The 12,871-nt window shown below is 57.6% G+C and overlaps 2 pseudogenes; both read left to right on the plus strand.

Annotated features, from left to right (window-relative positions):
• Positions 1 to 7,839: 7,839 nt before the first annotated feature.
• LOC142863937 (uncharacterized) lies at positions 7,840 to 7,958 on the plus strand (annotated as a pseudogene).
• Positions 7,959 to 11,894: 3,936 nt separating this feature from the next.
• LOC142863938 (uncharacterized) lies at positions 11,895 to 12,013 on the plus strand (annotated as a pseudogene).
• Positions 12,014 to 12,871: the final 858 nt, after the last annotated feature.

Raw genomic sequence — 12,871 nt, forward strand, 5'->3', positions numbered from 1 at the left:
ATGACACTGACCATTACCTTGACGCTGACCCTGACCGTAAACCTAACCCTAACCCAAACATTAACCTTAACCCTTGGTATGTATTTAACACTTACACTAACCTTAACCATAACCCTAACCGTACCACTAGCATAACCATAACTCTAACCTTAATCTAACCCAAACACTGACCCTGACCCAGGTTTTGCGCTTGACCCTGATCCAGACCCTAAAGCTAACCATGACCCTGATCCTGACTTTGACCTTAACCATGACTCTGACCCTGACCTTGAAGCTGACACTGACCTTGACCGTGACCCTATCCCTAACCCTAACTCTACCCCTAACCTTAGCTCTGCATTTAACCCTTACCGTAACCTTAACCATAACCCTAACCGTAACCCTACCCTAACCCTTACCTTAACTCTAACCTTACTCTAACCCGAACACTGACCCTAACCCAGGCTTTGACCATGACCCTGACCCTGACCCGAACGCTAACCAAAACCGTCACCCTGACCTTGACCATACCCATGACTCCTACCCTGACCTTGACGCTGACACTGACCTTGACCGTGACCCTATCCCTAACTCTAACCCTAACCCTAGCTCTGCATTGAACCCTTACCCTAACCTTAACCATAACCCTAACAGTAACCCTACCCTATCCCTAACGTTACTCAAACCCAAACACAGACGTTGACCCTTCCTTTGACCTTGAGTCTTACCCAGACACTAACGCTAACCAATACCCTGATCCTGACCTTGCCCGTAACCATGACCCTTACACTGAATTTGAAGCTGACCCAGACCTTGACCCTGACCCCAAACCTAAGCCTAACCCTAACTCTGACCCTAACCCTAGCTCTGCATTGAACCCTTACCCTAACCTTAACCATAACCCTAACCCTAACCCTACCCTAACCCTAACTGTAACCTTATTCTAACCCGAACACTGACCCTGACCTTGCCTTTGACCTTGAGCCTGAACCTGACCCTAACGCTAACCATGACCCTGACCCGGAACTTGACCATAACCATGATGCTGACCCTGACCTTGACCCTGACCCTAACCCTAAACCTAACTCTAAACCTAACCCTAGCTCTGCATTTAACCGTTACGCTAACCTTAACCATAACCCTAACCATAACCCTACCCTAACCCTAACTATAACCTTACTCTAACCCGAACACTGACCCTGACCCAGACTTTCAACTTGACCCTGACCGAGACCCAAACGCTAACCATGATTCTGACACTGACACTGACCGTAACCATGACCCTGACCCTAAATTTGTCACTGACCCTGACCTTGACCCTGACCCTAAACCTAACCCTAACTATAACCCTAACCCTAGCTCTGCATTTAACCTTTACCCTATCTTAACCATAACCCTAACCGTAACCCTACCCTAACTCGATCCCTAACCATAACAGTACTCTAACCCGAACACTGACGCTGACCCTGCCTTTGACCTTGACTCTGACCCAGAACCTAACGCTAATTTTGACCCTGATCATGACCTTGAACGTAACCATGACCCTGACACTGAAATTGAGGCTGACCCTGACCTTGACCCGGACCCTAAACCTAACCCTAACCCTAACTGTAACCCTAACCCTAGCTCTGCATTTAACACTTACCCTAACATTAACCATAACCCTAACCGTATCCCTACCCTAACCCTAACCCTAACCCAAACTCGAACCTTACTCTAACCAGACCACTGACCCTGACCCTGTCTTTGACCTTGACCCTGACCCAGACCTAACGCTAACCATGACCCTGACCATGAACTTGAATGTAACCATGACACTGACCATGACCTTGACGCTGACCCTGACCCTAAAACTAACCCTAACCCTAACTGTAACCTTAACCCTAGGTCTGCATTTAACCCTTACTCTAACCATATCCATAACCCTAACTGTAACCCTACCCTAACCCTAACTGCAACCTTACTGTAACCGGAACACTGACCCTGAGCTTGCGTATGACCTTGACCATGACCCTGACCTTCACGCTAACCATGACCGTGATCCTGACCTTGACCGTTACCATGACCCTGACGCTGACCTTGACGCTGACCCAGACCTTGACCCTGACCGTAAACATAACCCTAACTCTAACCCTACCCTAGCTCTGCATTTAACCTTTACCCTATCTTAACCATAACTCTAACCGTAACCCTACCATAACTCTATCCCTAATTCTAACCTTACAGTAACCCGAACACTGACTCGGACCTTGCCTTTGACCTTGACCCTGACCCTGACCCTAATGCTACCATGACCGTGATCCTGACCTTGACTGTAACCATGACCCAGACCATGACCTTGACGCTGACCCTGACCTTGACCCTGAACCTAACACTAACCCTAACGCTAACCCTAACCCTAGCTCTGCATTTGACCTTTACCCTCCCTTACCCATAACCCTAACCGTAACCTACCCTAACTCGATCCCTAACCCGAACCTTACTCTAACTCAAACACTGACCCTGACCCTGGTTTGACCTTGACTCTAACCCAGACCCTAAGGCTAACCATGACTCTGAACATGACCTTGAATGTAACCATGACCCTGACCCTGACCTTGACGCTGACCCTAATCTTGACCCTGACCCTAAACCTAACCGTAACCCTAACTGTAACCCTAACCCTAGCTCTGCTTTTAACCCTTACCATAAGATTAACCATAACCTTAACCATATCCCTACCCTAACCCTAAACGTAACCCTAACTCTAACCTTACTCTAAACCGAACACTGACCCTGACCCTGTCTTTGAAATTGATCCTGACACTGACCCTCACGCTATCCATGACCCTGACCCTGACCTTGACCATAACGATGACCCTGACGCTGACCTTGAAGCTGACCCTGACCTTGACCCTGACCCTAACCCTAAACCTAACTCTAAACCTAAACCTAGCTCTGCATTTAACTGTTACGCTAACCGTAACCCTAACCCTAAAAGTAACCCTACCCTAACCCTAACTCTAACCTTACTCTAACCCAAACACTGACCCTGACACAGGCTTTCACCTTTACTCTGACCGAGACCCAAATGCTAACCATGACCCTGACACTTGACCCTGACCGTAACCATGACCCTGACCCTGAATTTGACGCTGATCCTGACCTTGACCTTTACCCTAACCCTAACCCTAACTCTAACCCTAACCCTAGCTCTGCATTTAACCTTTACCCGATCTTAACCATAACCCTAACCGTAACCCTACCCTAACTCGATCCCTAACCCTAACCTTACTCTCACCCGAACACTGAACCAGACCCTGCCTTTGACCTTGACCCTGACCCTTACCCTAACGCTAACCATGACCGTGATCCTGACCTTGACCGTAACCATGACCCTGACCCAGAAATGACGCTGACCCAGACCTTGACCCTGACCCTAACCCTAACGCTAAATCTAACCCTAACCCTAGCTCTGCATTTGACCCTTACCCTACCATAACCATAACCCTAACCTTAACCCTACCCTAAATTGATGTCTAACCCTAACCTAACTCTAACTCGAACACTGACCCTGACCATGGTTTGACCTTGACTCTGACACAAACCCTAACGCTAACCATGACCCTGATCATGACCGTGAATGTAACCATGACCCTGACCCTGACCTTGACGCTGAACCTATTCTTGACCCTGACCCTAAACCTAACCTTAACCCTAACTGTAACCCTAACCCTAGCTCTGCATTTAACCTTTCCCCTAACATTAACCATAACCCTAACAATATCCCTACCCTAACCCTAAACCTAACCCTAAATCTACCCTTACTCTAAACCGACCACTGACCCTGACCCTGTCTTTGACCTTGATCATGACCCTGACCCTAACGCTAGCCATGACCCTGACCCTTACCTTGACGCTGACCTTCGCGGGTCCAGCCGTGGAGGCGTATCTTGTGTGAGTGTGAGTGAGTGAGTGTGAGTGTGAGTGTGTGTGTGTGTGTTGTCTGTGTGTCTGTGTGTGTAGAGAGACAGCCCCCCACCCCGGTCCGCCCATCCCTGCCCGCCCCACCCCGCCCCGCCCGTCACCCCGGTCCCGTCCCTCGGAGCCCGACCAACCCGGCCCGCAAACTCAACAGGCCCCCAAGGGGCCTGGGGTGGGAGGAGGCGGCAGGGAAGCGCAGAGAGGCTCGGCTTCTTGAGCGGGGCAGGGGTGCCCTCCGCCGTCTACGGCCACACCACCGCGAACGCGCCCCATCTCGTCTGATCTCGGAAGCTAAGCAGGGTCGGGCCTGGGAATACTGGGTGCCGTAGACTTCTTCTTCTTTTTTTGGCCTCTTGTTCTGTCCCCTTTCTGGGAGCGCCACGAAGGCCCGGGATGGGGGTCACCAACACCCTCAGCGCCCGCTGCGGTGCCTGGAGCCCCAGCCCGCACCCTGGTGCCTCCTCTCGTCCCGAGCCACGACACCGCCGCCACGCGGCAGCATGCGTGGCATCTGGACTGTCAGGTCTCAGACCAAAAGTCTGCTCTGTGGGAACCGACACGCTAGAGGAAACCTTGAGAGTCTAAGAGGGGAGGGAGTTGCAGAAGAAGGCCAGGATGTGATTTTGAGGGAGTATGTGACCAGAACTCCTCCCGTGGGGTTTGGGGTTCTATGGGCTACACGTAGGAATCTTTGGTGGTGGCACCTGATGATGGGGGATCCGGAGTCACATCCAGACATGCTCCACAGGCCTCCTTTTACTTTTCTCTTCGGATTCATTATTTTTAAAAAGGGTCTCTTATCTCTATTAGTGCATTTTCTTTTCTCTCTGTTTTCAAGCAGATGATGGGAGTCCAAGTATTAAGGTGACATGTGTTGCCCGTGCCCCCCTCCCCCCTGTGTTCTTATTCATTTACCTCTCATGTTGTTCCAGCGTATTGTGGGGGTACCAATGTTAAGGTCGGGTACATCGCCCTCTCCCCGCCTCCCCCCTCGGGTCAGAGCTTCAAGTGCGCCCATCCCCCAGTGGGTGCGCACCCACCCCATTCCTAATGGAAGTGTATGTCCATCCCCTCCCCACGCCCGCCCGACACCCACCCGATGAAGGTGATTCCTCTGTGTCCACTTAGGTGTCCATCGGTTCGTACCCATTTGCTGGTGATCGCGAACACGAGGTGCTCGTGTCTCCATTCTTGGGATACTTGGCTTACTGGAACGGGTTCCAGCTCTGGCCAGGAGAACCACGAGAGGTGCCCTCTCACCGCTGCTCCTCATAGCCGAATAGCACTCCGTGGTGTCCACGCGCCACATTTTATTTACGCACTCGTGGGTGGATGGGCACTCGGGTCGCTTCCAAGTCTTTGCGATTGTGACTTGTGCCCTGACTCTAACCCTAACCCTTACCCAGCCAGTCTCCTCCACGGCCCCTGCCTGACTGACTCCTTCCCGCCCGGCCTGTCACCTGTCACGGTCCTCTGCCCCTGCCTGACACGCTCCTCCCCGCCCGGCCTGTCACCTCGGCCCATGCCTGACACGCTCCTCCCCGCCCGGGCTGTCACCGTCCTCGGCCCCTGCCTGACGGGGCTCCTCCGTCGCCTGGGCCTTCCAAGGGCTTGGTGTGGACGCTGGTTCCAGGACGCCCTCCCAGGAAGCCGGTAGCAGGGCGGCCGCGGCGTCTCCCGCAACCCAACCGTCCGACGGCCGGCCGGCCGGCCGCCCGTCCCTAAGTGGCCTGCGGGGGACATGCTCCCGCTGTGCCGTGGGGGCCCAGCCTGGTGTCTTCTCTGAGGCCCCGCGGCTGCCGCTCCCCGCAAGGGGAGAGCCGCGGAGGTGGGGACCGCCTCCTCATGGGGACGTACACCCAGCTCTCCACGTCGGATTCCGGGGCTCTCTGTCCTGCCAGAAGGCCCAGCTGGCCTGCGGGTCCTTAGAGTGGCAAAAACATCCGAAAACTGAGATTGAGGGTCTGGTGGGTGTCTGCACTTTTGTGCTGGGCACCCCAGGGAGGCCCGGGGGCTGGCTGGACAACGCGGTCTGCTGGGCTGGGGGGGGGGTTTGGAGGAGCAACTGATGCCCTTTGCACTTTGGGTAGCAAGTGTCTGAGGTGTCTCTGGGCCCTGCGCCATGTGGGGGCGGGGGCGGGGGCGGGGTGGGAGGAGGAGGAGGAGGAGGAGGACGAGGAGGAGGAGGAGGCGGGAAGGGCTGTGGCCTGCAGTCGTGTTCCCCGGGGTGGCACGGCATGTGGCTTCTTCCACAGGCTGCTTGGCCTGGGCTCCCTGCACCTGGGCCTTTGGAGGACTGGCCCTGTGCTTGCCAACACTTCCTGCAGGGACCCAGAGCTGGGAGGTTGCATCTCTCAGCCCTGGGTCGGGCAGAGCCCCAGCGGGCCATGCCCACAAGCTCTCTCAGCACGGGTCCCCCAGAAGGCTCCTTTGGGACCAGGATTCTCTTGTGGGTGACTCTTTAAGGTCTGGCCCCTGGATGGAGGGGCACCAGGAGTAGAGGAGCAGGAAGGGGAAGGGGGTGGCCATGCCAGGGGACACTTTCAGGCCAAGTCCCAGCTTCAGTCTGATCCTCCTAGGAACCCCGGGGTGTACATCACACCTCCTGGTTGCCCCGCTCTGAGACAAGGAGCCGGGCTTCGCATTCCCACAGCAGCCAGTCGTGGGCTGAGGACACCTGGGGCGTTGGGAACTCCCTGGCTTCTCCTTGGATTAACATCTGGAGCTGCTTGGGAATCGTGCCACCACACACACCCGAGTGCAGGTGTCTTCTGCACAGACTGCGGGCCTCGCTCTTCTGAATGCCGCTAGCTCGCCACCCACCCACGGGTGACCCTGGTCAGGGTACTTTCTCTCAGGGGCAGACTCTGATCCGGGCGGGCTACCGGTGTCTCTGTTTGCTCCTTTCTTTCTTCCATTTCGGGAAAGGCTTCCTTACTGGGTGTGGAAATCTCCAATGCCTTTCCTCGCCTATTCTGTCAGCTTTCAAATTCTCTTTCAGTTGCCACCCTCACAGATGGATTAGGAAACTCTTTCCGGTGCACTCATTAGTGAAATGACCTCAATGACGCTGGAATCCAATATCTAGTCGCCGATTTTTAGCGAGTCCACACGCCAGGGTGGTTGGGGTCCAATGCAGCCCCTGCCAGGCCCAGGCCCCTTGGACTGGGCCACAGGAGGACACAGAGGAGCGTCCCGGCCCCCACGGTAGCGTTGCCGGCAGTTCTCCAAGGGCTTGGGGGTTTTCCAGAGGGAGGAGATGGAGGGGACTGATTTCTTCAGCGCCCCACAAACCACGCCACCCCACCCCACCCATGGGACACATCCCGAGAGAGAGAGAGAGAGAGAGAGAGAGAGAGAGAGAGAGAGAGAGAGACGCCCCATACACTCGCTCCCCTCCCCCGTGCGCTGTGCCCCAGCCCTGGCCCGGGGGAATAGGCGGCCGCCCGGCCACAGGGCGCGGGGCGCAGCTGAAAGGGGTTGTGGGGAGGGCGGCCCCTGGCTGGGGTCAAAGGGCGAGCGCCCCGCCCGCCCGCCCGTGCGCAGTCAGCGCGCTGGGGGTGGGGGCGGGGAGGTGAAGGAGGCCAGGCGAGGAGAGGAGGGGGGCTGGAAGGTCTCCACCTTGGCGGGTCCAGCCGTGGAGGCGCATCTTGTGTGAGTGTGAGTGAGTGAGTGAGTGTGAGTGTGAGTGTGTGTGTATAGAGAGACAGCCCCCAACCCCGGCCCGCCGCTCCCTGCCCGCCCCGCCTGTCACCCCCGCCCGCCGGACCCGGCCGGCGAACTCAACAGGCCCGGCCCGGCGCGGGTCAGCGCCGGCGCGGGGCCTGGGGCGGGAGGAGGCGGCGGGGAAGCGCAGAGAGGCTCGGCTTCTTGAGCGGGGCAGGGGCGCCCTCCGGCGTCCACGGCCACACCACCCTGAACGCGCCCGATCTCCTCTGGTCTCGGAAGCTAAGCAGGGTCGGGCCTGGTTAGAACTTGGATGGGAGACCGCCCGGGAATACCGGGTGCCTTAGGCTTCTTCTTCTTCTTTTTTTTTTTTTTTTGCCTCTGGTTCTGTCGCGTTTCTGGGAGTGCGGGGGCGGCCCGGGGTGGGGGTGACCCCCACCCTCAGCGCCCACCGCGGTGCCTGGCGCCCCAGCCCGCACCGTGGGGCCTCCTCTTGTCCCGAGCCGCGACACCGCCGCCACGCGGCAGCATGCGTGGCTTCTGGACTGTCAGGTCTCAGACCAAAGGTCTGCTCTGTGGGAACCGACACGCTGGAGGAAACCTTGAGAGTCTGAGAGGGGAGGGAGTTCCCGAAGAAGGCCAGGATGTCATTTTGAGGGAGTATGTGACCAGAACTCCTCCCGTTGCTTTTGGGGTTCTATGGGCTACACGTAGGAATCTCTGGTGGTGGCACCTGATGTTGGGGGATCCGGAGTCACACCCAGACCTGCTCCACAGGCCTCCTTTTACTTTTCTCTTCGGATTCGTTATTTTTTTATTTATTTATTTATTTATTTATTTATTTATTTATTTATTTATTTTTTTTTTTTTTTTTTGAGACAGAGTCTCGGTTTGTTGCCCAGGCTAGAGTGAGTGCCGTGGCGTCAGCCTAGCTCACAGCAACTTCAAACTCCTGGGCTGGAGTGATCCTTCTGCCTCAGCCTCCCGGGTAGCTGGGACTACAGGCATGTGCCACCATGCCCAGCTAATTTTTTATATATATATATATATCAGTTGGCCAATTAATTTCTTTCTATTGATAGTAGAGACGGGGTCTCGCTCTTGCTCAGGCTGGTTTTGAACTCCTGACCTTGAGCAATCCACCCGCCTCGGCCTCCCAAGAGCTAGGATTACAGGCGTGAGCCACAGCGCCCGGCCGGATTCATTATTTTTAAAAAGTGTCTCTTATCTCTATTATTGCATTTTCTTTTCTCTCTCTTTTCAAGCAGATGATGGGAGTCCAAGTATTAAGGTGACATGTGTTGCCCGTGCCCCCCTCTCCCACCCCCGTGTTCTTATTCATTTACCTCTCATGTTGTTCCAGCGTATTGTGGGGGTACCAATGTTAAGGTCGGGTGCGTTGCCCTCTCCCAGCCTCCCCCCTCGGGTCAGAGCTTCAAGTGCGCCCATCCCCCAGTCGGTGCGCACCCACCGCATTCCTAATGGATGTGTATGCCCATCCCCTCCCCACACCCGCCCGACACCCACCCGATGAAGGTGATTCCTCTGTGTCCACTTAGGTGTCCATCAGTTCGTACCCATTTGCTGGTGAGCGTGAGCACGTGGTGCTCGTGTGTCCATTCTTGGGATACTTGGCTTACTGGAACGGGTTCCAGCTCTGGCCAGGAGAACCACGAGAGGTGCCCCCTCACCGCTGCTCCTCATAGCCGAATAGCACTCCGTGGTGTCCACGCGCCACATTTCATTTACGCACTCGTGGGTCGATGGGCACTCGGGTCGCTTCCAGGTCTTTGCGATTGTGACTTGTGCCCTGACTCTAACCCTAACCCTTACCCAGCCCGTCTCCTCCACGGCCCCTGCCTGACTGACTCCTTCCCGCCCGGCCTGTCACCTGTCACCGTCCTCTGCCCCTGCCTGACACGCTCCTCCCCGCCCGGGCTGTCACCGTCCTCGGCCCCTGCCTGACGGGGCTCCTCCGTCGCCTGGGCCTTCCAAGGGCTTGGTGTGGACGCTGGTTCCAGGACGCCCTCCCAGGAAGCCGGTAGCAGGGCGGCTGCGGCGTCTCCCGCAACCCAACCGTCCGACGGCCGGCCGGCCGGCCGCCCGTCCCTAAGTGGCCTGCGGGGGACGTGCTCCCGCTGTGCCGTGGGGGCCCAGCCTGGTGTCTTCTCTGAGGCCCCGCGGCTGCCGCTCCCCGCAAGGGGAGAGCCGCGGAGGTGGGGACCGCCTCCTCATGGGGACGTACACCCAGCTCTCCACGTCGGATTCCGGGGCTCTCTGTCCTGCCAGAAGGCCCAGCTGGCCTGCGGGTCCTTAGAGTGGCAAAAACATCCGAAAACTGAGATTGAGGGTCTGGTGGGTGTCTGCACTTTTGTGCTGGGCACCCCAGGGAGGCCCGGGGGCTGGCTGGACAACGCGGTCTGCTGGGCTGGGGGGGGGTTTGGAGGAGCAACTGATGCCCTTTGCACTTTGGGTAGCAAGTGTCTGAGGTGTCTCTGGGCCCTGCGCCATGTGGGGGCGGGGGCGGGGGCGGGGTGGGAGGAGGAGGAGGAGGAGGAGGACGAGGAGGAGGAGGCGGGAAGGGCTGTGGCCTGCAGTCGTGTTCCCCGGGGTGGCACGGCATGTGGCTTCTTCCACAGGCTGCTTGGCCTGGGCTCCCTGCACCTGGGCCTTTGGAGGACTGGCCCTGTGCTTGCCAACACTTCCTGCAGGGACCCAGAGCTGGGAGGTTGCATCTCTCAGCCCTGGGTCGGGCAGAGCCCCAGCGGGCCATGCCCACAAGCTCTCTCAGCACGGGTCCCCCAGAAGGCTCCTTTGGGACCAGGATTCTCTTGCGGGTGACTCTTTAAGGTCTGGCCCCTGGATGGAGGGGCACCAGGAGTAGAGGAGCAGGAAGGGGAAGGGGGTGGCCATGCGAGGGGACACTTTCAGGCCAAGTCCCAGCTTCAGCCTGATCCTCCTAGGAACCCCGGGGTGTACATCACACCTCCTGGTTGCCCCGCTCTGAGACAAGGAGCCGGGCTTCGCATTCCCACAGCAGCCAGTCGTGGGCTGAGGACACCTGGGGCGTTGGGAACTCCCTGGCTTCTCCTTGGATTAACATCTGGAGCTGCTTGGGAATCGTGCCGCCACACACACCCGAGTGCAGGTGTCTTCTGCACAGACTGCGGGCCTCGCTCTTCTGAATGCCGCTAGCTCGCCACCCACCCACGGGTGACCCTGGTCAGGGTACTTTCTCTCAGGGGCAGACTCTGATCCGGGCGGGCTACCGGTGTCTCTGTTTGCTCCTTTCTTTCTTCCATTTCGGGAAAGGCTTCCTTACTGGGTGTGGAAATCTCCAATGCCTTTCCTCGCCTATTCTGTCAGCTTTCAAATTCTCTTTCAGTTGCCACCCTCACAGATGGATTAGGAAACTCTTTCCGGTGCACTCATTAGTGAAATGACCTCAATGACGCTGGAATCCAATATCTAGTCGCCGATTTTTAGCGAGTCCACACGCCAGGGTGGTTGGGGTCCAATGCAGCCCCTGCCAGGCCCAGGCCCCTTGGACTGGGCCACAGGAGGACACAGAGGAGCGTCCCGGCCCCCACGGTAGCGTTGCCGGCAGTTCTCCAAGGGCTTGGGGGTTTTCCAGAGGGAGGAGATGGAGGGGACTGATTTCTTCAGCGCCCCACAAACCACGCCACCCCACCCCACCCATGGGACACATCCCGAGAGAGAGAGAGAGAGAGAGAGAGAGAGAGAGAGAGAGAGAGAGAGAGAGAGAGAGAGAGACGCCCCATACACTCGCTCCCCTCCCCCGTGCGCTGTGCCCCAGCCCTGGCCCGGGGGAATAGGCGGCCGCCCGGCCACAGGGCGCGGGGCGCAGCTGAAAGGGGTTGTGGGGGAGGGCGGCCCCTGGCTGGGGTCAAAGGGCGAGCGCCCCGCCCGCCCGTGCGCAGTCAGCGCGCTGGGGGTGGGGGCGGGGAGGTGAAGGAGGCCAGGCGAGGAGAGGAGGGGGGCTGGAAGGTCTCCACCTTGGCGGGTCCAGCCGTGGAGGCGCGTCTTGTGTGAGTGTGAGTGAGTGAGTGAGTGTGAGTGTGTGTGTATAGAGAGACAGCCCCCAACCCCGGCCCGCCGCTCCCTGCCCGCCCCGCCTGTCACCCCCGCCCGCCGGACCCGGCCGGCGAACTCAACAGGCCCGGCCCGGCGCGGGTCAGCGCCGGCGCGGGGCCTGGGGCGGGAGGAGGCGGCGGGGAAGCGCAGAGAGGCTCGGCTTCTTGAGCGGGGCAGGGGCGCCCTCCGGCGTCCACGGCCACACCACCCTGAACGCGCCCGATCTCCTCTGGTCTCGGAAGCTAAGCAGGGTCGGGCCTGGTTAGAACTTGGATGGGAGACCGCCCGGGAATACCGGGTGCCTTAGGCTTCTTCTTCTTCTTTTTTTTTTTTTTTTGCCTCTGGTTCTGTCGCGTTTCTGGGAGTGCGGGGGCGGCCCGGGGTGGGGGTGACCCCCACCCTCAGCGCCCGCCGTGGTGCCTGGCGCCCCAGCCCGCACCGTGGGGCCTCCTCTTGTCCCGAGCCGCGACACCGCCGCCACGCGGCAGCATGCGTGGCTTCTGGACTGTCAGGTCTCAGACCAAAGGTCTGCTCTGTGGGAACCGACACGCTGGAGGAAACCTTGAGAGTCTGAGAGGGGAGGGAGTTCCCGAAGAAGGCCAGGATGTCATTTTGAGGGAGTATGTGACCAGAACTCCTCCCGTTGCTTTTGGGGTTCTATGGGCTACACGTAGGAATCTCTGGTGGTGGCACCTGATGTTGGGGGATCCGGAGTCACACCCAGACCTGCTCCACAGGCCTCCTTTTACTTTTCTCTTCGGATTCGTTATTTATTTATTTATTTATTTATTTATTTATTTATTTATTTATTTATTTTTTTTTTTTTTTTTTTTTGAGACAGAGTCTCGGTTTGTTGCCCAGGCTAGAGTGAGTGCCGTGGCGTCAGCCTAGCTCACAGCAACTTCAAACTCCTGGGCTGGAGTGATCCTTCTGCCTCAGCCTCCCGGGTAGCTGGGACTACAGGCATGCGCCACCATGCCCAGCTAATTTTTTATATATATATATATATATCAGTTGGCCAATTAATTTCTTTCTATTGATAGTAGAGACGGGGTCTCGCTCTTGCTCAGGCTGGTTTTGAACTCCTGACCTTGAGCAATCCACCCGCCTCGGCCTCCCAAGAGCTAGGATTACAGGCGTGAGCCACAGCGCCCGGCCGGATTCATTA

Source organism: Microcebus murinus, chromosome 23, assembly GCF_040939455.1.
Source record: "Microcebus murinus isolate Inina chromosome 23, M.murinus_Inina_mat1.0, whole genome shotgun sequence".
Classification (NCBI taxonomy): Eukaryota; Metazoa; Chordata; class Mammalia; order Primates; family Cheirogaleidae; genus Microcebus; species Microcebus murinus.